Source organism: Bison bison, unplaced genomic scaffold, assembly GCF_000754665.1.
Source record: "Bison bison bison isolate TAMUID 2011002044 unplaced genomic scaffold, Bison_UMD1.0 scf7180017864366, whole genome shotgun sequence".
Taxonomy (NCBI): domain Eukaryota; kingdom Metazoa; phylum Chordata; class Mammalia; order Artiodactyla; family Bovidae; genus Bison; species Bison bison.
This window is the reverse complement of record NW_011494938.1, coordinates 2,960,567-2,969,193: the sequence shown is the minus strand read 5'-3', so window position 1 is coordinate 2,969,193 and position 8,627 is coordinate 2,960,567.

The window sequence follows — 8,627 nt, the reverse complement described above, 5'->3', positions numbered from 1 at the left end:
GGAGGAGGCAGCAGCCTGTACCATGAAAGGGAGTTAGAGCAAAGCCTGCCACTGCCGACCCTTCACCCCCACTCAGCTTCTAAGCTGTTCCCCAATCAGGTTCCATTCCACCCGGCCCGACTGCTGGAGGGCAGTTAGGCAGCTTTGAGAGCCCAGTGTGGGACAGGAAATGTATTCTGTGGGCCCTTGGCTTTGGGGTCATCCTAAATAGATACTGGAGTCCATGGCCATACTACCCTGAACATGCCCGATCTTGTCCAAATAGACACTGGAGAAGGAAAGAGAGAGAGAAAGAAGTGACACCCACTGGGTGGACACAGGCCTCTCACCCGTATCAGCTGTCTCCACAAAACAGTCCTGAGGTGGGTGTCTTCTAGAGGTCCCACTGTCTCTTCTCCCATTTCTCCATGGGCTACTTGAGTGTACAGGCTCCTGATGACTTCGTGAGAAGCCTAGGTTTTATTTCTATATCTATCTGTATCCAAAGTGTGAGCCAGTGGGGCACAGTGAGAAATGGATAAAGGCTGAGTCAGACAGACCTGAGTTCTAGTCTCCGAGGGATCCCAGGTATGGTGCAGTCAACTCCCCTAAGCTCTGATTTTTCCCTCTGTTTAGGGAAGAAGAAAGTATCTTCTTTGTAGGATGGCTGAGATCATTAGACTGAATCACATACATCGCTACCGAGCAGATGCCGTATAAAGCTGTATGCTTCCTTGCAAGGTCCTTTAGGAAATTGCTGAATCACTTCTCAAGTTTAAGGGGGTGTAAGGTATGTGCCAATTCTCCAGGGAACCAAGAAACATGAGTTCTACTGAAATGAGCATTTTCAGCCTCACAACAATTGCATTAGGTAGAGTGCATGTTATAGCCACACTGTAAATGAAGAAACCGAAGTTCAGAGGAGCAGTGTGACTCCCGAAATCAGAGGCAGGACATGGCAGAGCAGAGATAAGAAGCCGAGTCCTTCCTGGAGCCTTTGCTGCCCAGGCCCCACCCAGTTATTTCCCTTCCCAGCTCCTGGCCACCAGGTCCCAGACCTCAGGTAACCCCATGGCTTTTAGCTGAGCTCCAGTGCAGACCTGACCTCTCTTTATCAGATGACAAGGATTTCAATTGCCAGGAGCAAGAGTTCCCTGACTCACATGACCCTTCCAGTCTCTAGTATTTTCCTGCAAACAAGAATCCACTGAAAGGCTATTGTTCTTCTTGCTTTTGCTTTTCCTAGGAACTGCCATTCTGTGTAAGGCCCAGGAGCTGGAAAGCACAATCAGATAAAGGTAGAGAGGAAAGAGAGAACAAAAGAGGGGCAAGAGAGGCTATTGATAGGAATCAGCAAATCATTATTTAAACAGAAAACAATTGTTCTTATTACCTATTGCCTTTATTATAATAACCTATGCATTTGTAAGGCTTCCTCCATTTATAAGGTTCTAAAGCGGAAAGTCTGTGTGTGTGTGTGTGTGTGTGTGTGTGTGTGTATACATGAGTATATGCATGCCTCTCGATCTGTCTGTGTCTGTATTTAATCCTCTGCAGCACTGGGCCTGGAATCGAACACATAAACAACTAACTTATAGAAGGAGGGAATGTGTGACCCATTTTCCCAGAAATGCCTTCTCCTCAGGCTCTTATTAGGTCTGACAGTCTCATCATAAGAGTCTCTACTTCTTGGAGACCTGTTCCTTTTACCAGGTTAACCATTAACAGGTCCTTCTCACTGTCTAAAGAGTACAGCAGACTGAAATACCATGGGAAGGGCCCTTTGACGAACTAAATGGGGGTGGGGGATGGGGAGCTGACCCATGGAATGCAGTTATTTGTGTGATGGGAACTTGTTCCTAGGATGTAAACCCTGACTCGCCCCTGTAAGAAGATAAAGAATCACCCCAAAGGAGGATCTCTGAGAAGGCAAGTATGTTGCTCACACCATCATCTATCAAGACCAGTTTGACCTTGGTCTGGTTTCACAATGCAGCTTAGGCCACCGGGCAGAGCAAAACTAAGGGGCTCCTTCATGAGTCAAGCTGATGACCCTGGTCTCATTCCTCTAGTCTCCATCGAAATTGGGCTAAACTACTAGGGACCTATGTGGAGCCCAAAACAGACCAGCCAAGAGGATACTGGTGTCCTTTTTTTGCCCATATGTCTCTTTCTTTCCTGGAAAATGCCATGGACAGAGGAGCCTAGAAGGCCACAGTCCATGGGGTCACAAAAGAGATAGAACTGAGTGACTAAATAGCAACAGCTGTTTATTTACCACCTGATCATTGTTTTATTCAGTCACTCAACATTAAAATATTTATCCCTGCCTTGTTACAAAAGAGAGTGAAGGTAAAACTGATTTATACAAAAGGTGACATTTTTAAGCTAATTCACATCTATCATCCATGGCATTCTATAATTTAACTCAACAAGTAATTATTAAATGCCAACTCTAATAGTAGCGAGACAACATCAGTGAAAATATAAAGATGGGCCCATCCAAATGGACCTTGTAGTCTAAGTGCAACTGTGGACTCGTAAACAGAAAATTACAACTGTGGGTCAACTCTTTTGTAATTCTAGTGATCATGGCCAAATAGTCTCTCTTGCTATCAGTCAATCCTTAACTATTACAAAAATTAACGTTCATAGCTGTTTATGGACTTCTCTGGCAGCTCAGTGGTAAAGAATCTGCCTGCCAATGCAGGAGAGATCTATGGGCCAGGAAGATCCCCTGCAGAAGGAAACGACGACCCACTCCAGTATTATTGCCTGGGAAATCCCATGGACAGAGGAGCCTGGAGGGCTGTAGTTCATGGGGTCATAAAAGTCAGACACAACTGAGCAACTAAACAAGAACAACAGCTGTTTATATTTTATGTACTCTAATGACACCTGATGAGAAGAACTGACTTATTTGAAAAGACCCTGAAGCTGGGAAAGATTGAAGGCGGGAGGAGAAGGGGCTGACAGAGGATGGCATCACTGACTCAATGGACATGAGTTTGACATGAGTTGGGAGTTGGTGATGGACAGGGAAGCCTGGCGTGCTGCAGTCCATGGGGTTGCAAAGAGTCAGATACGACACAGCGACTGAACTGAACCAAACTCTGACCCCATCTCCCACTTTTAGCCTTTGCTGCCTAACAGCCTACCGGTCACACCCAGGCAGGAGCCATTGGCACAGAGTTCTCCCCTTATAAACGGAAGAACTTACAAACAAAAATAGCAATGAGAATGAATGTTAAAGACAGTTTTAATCCAACTTGCAAGCTACAAGTAAGCACTAAAGCAGCTAAATTTGCAGAGGCTCCACTCAGGGTCTAGTTCTATTTAGCTCAGATGAAGAAACAGCAGCTGGATCACCGACTGCCACAGTAAGTGAAAAACCACAACACAGCAGCCAGTCTTCACCTTCCCAATCAATGGTTCAGGGTCATGGCCAGTATTTGTACCTTGAGCTTTAAATATTTCTTGAATGTGTTTTACTTGGTTCTCTCATTTTATCTCCTAAAGATGTCATAGTCTGCAGATGGGGAGAGAACAAGCCAAAGAAAGGTAGCTGACTTCCCTCTGGTCCTTCACAACGTTGCTGTCTGGGATGTAAATGAAATCCTAGGACCAGGTTTCCCAGCACCTGGTTTTGACAGCAAAGAGAGCACTTGCTGTACCTTTTGAGAACACAGGTACTTAAGGAGCCTGGTAATTTATGAGAAAGCTCTGGCTGGTCAAGAGTTACTACTGTTATACATTTTAGCTTGAAGTGAAGAAAGGTCTCTGGTCTGGGCTGAGGGTCAATCTACTTTTTAATGTGGTGGAATGATCTAGCACAGTAGTTCTCAAAGTGTGGTCCCAGGACCACCAGCATCAGGGTGACCTGGGGATTTATTAGAAGTGCAAATCCCCCAGCCTCACCCAAAACCACCTGGGTCAGACACTCTGGGAAAGGAGCCCACAATCGGTGTTTCAACAAGCTTTGGGGAGGATTCTGATGCATGCTCAAATTTAGGGACATGTGCTCTAGAGCAGTGTTCCCAAATTTGGTCCTGGGACCCTTGGCCTCAGGATCTGCAAAAGGAAATTCTGGAATAGGTGATCTGGAGGTGCAAGAAAATGAGAGAAACAAGGTTTACTCCTTCAGTCCAGCATTTCCCAAAGAGCCTGATCTTAAGTATTACTGGGGACCTCTAAATAACAGCCAATGTCCTGACCCCTATCCAGGGAATTCAGAATCAGAGTGGGAGAGAAGAGTTGAAATAGCCAGGCTCAGATTCGGACATCCCTTGGATAAGTGTGGCTCACTTATCTAACCTCAAGAGGATTATTGCTCTGGGCTCCAGAAACCATTGGTTTTGAAGGAGTCTTTTGGGCCTAGAAAAGAAAACAACAGTTTCAAAGGCCCTTGCTGAATCATCTAACTTCGGAGAAAACAAAACAGAACTTTAGGTCCCGCCCTGATGCTCCAGGCCTGTTGCATCTATCTGGGACTTATCACCCCCTGTCCGGAAACCTTCCACCCCCTACACCTGCCCAGAAGACTTATTATCCCCTGCCCAACTACAAATTCCATCTCAACTAAAGAGTACCCAAAACATCCCGCCTGATTAACATTTCCCTTATCGCTTCCACAAACCTCCCTATAAATATGGAACCTCCCTGATCCCTCCTCGAGCTCAGCCTGGTCGATAGGCCAACTGTCGCCCCTCCTGGCCTGAATATTGGTAACCTACTTCTGTTGAGGTCGTCTTTCCTTTTTCTGCCTCGGCCCGAACTATACCTTACAGGTTTAGTCATAGTATCCACCTTAGCCCAATACCATCAACATCTAAAGAGGGGTCTGATGCCAGTCCTCCATTCAGAAAATAAATACTATACAAAACCTATTGATTTTTTTTAGCCTGAGAAAGTACCAAAAAAAAATTAAATATAAATTTCTGGGTTATTTATCGATGGATCAGGCAAAAAGCAGCACATAGAGACCCCTGAAGACAAAGCATTCAGCCAGGATAGAAAAAAGACTCAACAAACGAGAAAAAAAAAGAGGGAGATTAAATGGGAGAGAGGGGCAGGATGGCAAAGGGAGAGGGGCAGAGAAGCTGAGACTTCATGGAAAACGAATAAAAGATGATTCTGGTCCTTTAAACCCCTGGTGGCTCAGAGGTAAAGCATCTGTCTGCAATGTGGGAGACCTGGGTTCGATCCCTAGGTCAGGAAGATCCCCTGGAGAAGGAAATGGCAACCCACTCTGGTACTCTTGCCTGGAAAATCCCATAGACAGAGAAGCCTGGTATGCTACAGTCCGTGGGGTCGCAAAGAGTCGGACACGACTGAGTGACTTCACTTTCCCTTTCAAACCCCAACTGCCAGGATCTAATGCCTGACGGCGTGAAGTGGAGCTGATGTAATAATAATAGAAATAAAGTGCATAACAAATGTAACGTGCTTGAATCACCCCGAAACCATACCCATTTGTCCCACGTTGGTCCGTGGAAAATCTGTCTTCCTTGAAACCAGTCCCTAGTGCTAAAAAGGATGGGGACCACTGCTTTAGATTCACGGTAGGGAGCCCAGCTTGGTGCTTAAACACCTGGGCTTTTGAGGCTGTTTAGTTTAAGTACCAGTTCTGTCTCTTTACAACAAGCAGTTGACGATCTTTTTGAGCCTCAGTTTCCCGGTTGATAAATAGACTAATAAGAGTGTCTCCCTTGAAGACACTTGTTCTGAGTAGCAAATGCAATGAGGTGGTTGGTATTTATCAAGCTTCATCAACTGGTGTGGCCACACTGTAGTAAGAAGCACTCAGCCAATGTGAACTATTACAATTCTAACACCTCCAATTGTTGCTGGCCAAAATCTTGGCCTTCTCTGCCCACCGAAGCCAAATAAAAAATGTGGAGACAGAGTTTGGAGAAAACAGAAAGGTGGCTTTTATTCTCAGTCGGCGGAGAGGGGACCTCAGTAGGCTCATGCCTTAGGAACTGTGCCCCCCTCCATGAGGAGTCTAGGGGCTTATATAAGGCAAGGGCTCAAAGTCAGGAGTCGGAGATGCGGAATAAAGGGGATAGGATCTTGATTCCTTCCTCCTGTGCTGTTTCAAAGACAGTCATAGACTGGCATCAGAAACCCAGTAATTGAGTCTGGCAATTGGGTAGCTCTGCCGCCTTTCTGATATGTAACTATAAGGAAGGATGTTGTAAGGGTAAACACCAGACATGGGATGGATTTAGCATAGAGTCAAAAGAAAAATGTGAATTGTAGCTCCTGCAGAGTTATGAGGCAGAAAAGCAAACTTGGTTACAGACATGCAGAGTTAGGAGCAGTTAAAGTAAGAAAACTAGGAATACTCAGGCCTGCTTACTATTCATTCTCTTTATCGTCTTTGTTCTCAGGAAAGGGAAAGAGAAAAATTCATTCCTCTTTTTTCCTTTTACTGCAACGCTTTGGATAAATCATTTCCAATCTAAAATCTAATTTATCATGTCTGCGTCAAAAAAAAGGCTGGACCCTTGTAGACCATCCCTGTGATAAATTCTGTTCCTGACTTACTTTAAAACCTGACCACACAGCAATAACAGATGTTTATCCCACTGAAGAACGATCAGACAAGGAACCTACCACTGGGGAGGGGGTGTCTGGGCAAAGGGCGTGTCTGAGCCTCCCATTTTGCTTAATTTAATCCCAGGTGTACCGCCTGCCTGTGGCTCAGTCAGACTAAGCAGGTACTTCTGCTGTTCCAAAGACTAGGTCCCTCCTCCTCACCTCAATTCACTGCTCCAGACAAAACAAGGCAACTTGATTAGAAAAGAGACAGAGTTGACAAGAATTGTATTTTCTCTGGAAGATTTCCTACAAAGGGGCACGCCGGTGCTCCAGACTAGAACAGGTTAATACGTTATTGATTGGTTAATGGGTTACTCTCCACCATCGGATCTCAAACTTGAATCTAAGATTGAGAATTTTAGATAACTACAGTTTATCTAAGAATTCCCTGGTGGTCCAGTGGGTTCATTCCCTGGTCGGAGAACTGAGGTCCCACAAGCTTAGCAGACAAAAATTTTAAAAACTTATCAGAAAATATACACTGTCATTAAGAAGCCAAATTAAAAGATATTCTTCCTCAAGGGCTAATTGAGGGCTGGACGGAAGCAAAAAATAATATCACTAAATATGCATCAGATTATCAGATGGTCTTTGTATGGCATACTTAATTATAGGACTGGTTCCAATCACCAAACACAGTATTCAAAAACTGATTGCTTATGAGCATCATGATCATCTCACAATTTTGTTTTCAATTTATGAAGAACTTTGGTATTCAGCATCTAATGAAATCGCCTGAATGACCCATTGGCCCAAAAGTATCTCCCACTTCATGAGAAAGTTCCAACATCAGAATCACCAAGTCAGGGATGGTGTGTCTGGATCTAAACAGGAAACTCAACAGGGAAACTGGAGTATGTTCTGGTCTTCTCTCATTCAGCTTGGCAACATTCATTAAACTAGTTTGTTAACACTCTGGTGCTGAGATAGTGAGATGAAATGAAGTTCTATGTGTAGGACCACAGCTAAAACCAGCCCCAGGGAACAATGAGATGGGAGGAGGGGGCAGCCTGAAGATGTGGGTATAAGGGTGGCTTCTCAAGAGCAAAGGAGGAAAGGAGACACCGAAATAAGGTTACAGGGAGCTACTGGGTACCTGTTTGGACGTACCTCCATCTTGATTATCAAACAGTTGCAAGATGCAAAGGAGAGGAAGAAAGGTGAGAGGAAAAAGCCCCTGACTACTCCAGAGGGAAATCAAAGAAACACTAATGACTTGGCTCCTGACCAGCTATGTGTGCCCTCTTTAATTCGCAGCAGCCTCACCTCCCCCTCGGCACTGTCCCAGTTCTTGTCCGGTGCCCAGGAAGGCATGCTTTCTGTTTAGGCCATTCCACAAGGAGGCTGGGTCACTTAATTCTGGAAGGATGTGGTACAGGCCCATGGAGGGAGAAGACAGGTCAACCTCAGACAGAAATGTGCCCTGACATTTGAGATGTCTTTGGCTAATTCCCCTGGAGACTGGTGTCAGGTAACTGAGGACAAGATTGTACACAGGTGCTTGTGTCCACTCCTGTTCTGGGAACCGTGTCCAGCATGCTCTCTCCCAGGGGCAGCCTCCTCAGGCCTAGAAACCATTCTTGGTATAGAAACCTTGCCAGGAAACAAATATTTCTATTGTTTGCAGGCTCAAAGGAGGCTGCTGGGTGAGCCAGTGCCTCAGGGACAGCAATGCACTCAAAGGGCAGGGGGCTGATTAAAGTTCAGAAAACAGGATGGATTAGATTAGGGAATTTAAAACACAGAAGGCTGGGGGCTTCTGAACATAGCAAAGAAAATTTTTTTGTAGCACCTGCCCATGAGTTTTGCCTGGTTATTTAGTCACCATCACAACCAGGCCAGGGCTTCCCCGGTGGCTCAGATGGTTGAGAATCTGCCTTGAATGCAGGAGACCCGCGTTCAATCCTTGGGTGGGGAAGATCCCCTGGAGAAGAGAATGGCAACCCACTCCAGTATTCTTGCCTGAGAAATCCCATAAACAGAAGAGCCTGGCAGGCTACAGGTCATGGGGTCGCAAAGAGTCAGACACGAGTGACTAACACACA